The sequence below is a fragment of the Bison bison genome, unplaced genomic scaffold, assembly GCF_000754665.1.
Source record: "Bison bison bison isolate TAMUID 2011002044 unplaced genomic scaffold, Bison_UMD1.0 scf7180017864337, whole genome shotgun sequence".
NCBI lineage: Eukaryota > Metazoa > Chordata > Mammalia > Artiodactyla > Bovidae > Bison > Bison bison.
In genome coordinates, this window is record NW_011494909.1 from 626,121 (window position 1) to 626,799 (window position 679).

General features: G+C 43.3%; 1 non-coding gene across 1 annotated transcript; it reads left to right on the forward strand.

Annotated features, from left to right (window-relative positions):
* Nucleotides 1-384: 384 nt before the first annotated feature.
* TRNAW-CCA lies at nucleotides 385-456 on the forward strand. Its single transcript has one exon. It is a non-coding gene; the product is annotated as a tRNA-Trp (tRNA).
* The last annotated feature ends 223 nt before the right edge of the window (nucleotides 457-679 follow it).

Sequence of the window (679 nt, forward strand, 5' to 3'; positions counted from 1 at the left end):
CCCATTATCTTTCTCATGACATCTGTTACGACTCACCCCAAACTCAAGTTCAGAGTAAGACCCAAAAATTTAGGTGGAAAAACTTACAACATTTAACATAAAATTACTCACCTAGTTTCATCCGTCACCTTCAAAACAAACCAAGAAGATATTAACCTTCACGACAGATGCCCAAAATAAAAAAATCCTAACATGGTAAGGATGTTAAGAAATGTAAAGAAATATAACCATCCTCTTTGAATAGGACTTTAAATTCTATTGTATCTTTATTTCATTTTCTAGTTCCGTTAGACAGTTGTATAGCAATTATCCCCACCCTGCAGAGCATTCACAGAGCATCCGTGGGCCCATGGAACTTCTAATTTGGAGAAACCCAAAGAGGCTTCCCTGGTGGCTCAGAGGTTAAAGCGTCTGCCTCCAATGCAGGAGACCCGGGTTCGATCCCTGGGTTGGGAAGATCCCCTGGAGAAGGAAATGGTACCCCACTCCAGTATTCTTGCCTGGAGAATCCCATGGATGGAGAAGCCTGGTAGGCTATAGTCCATGGGGTCGCAAAGAGCTGGACACGACTGAGCGACTTCACTATAAAGTATTAGATGTACTATTTGTCAGCTCTCAATACTCTCCCCATTTGCCAGTCCTCCTAGTTAACAGGGCCATGTGGTCCCCCAAGCTAGAA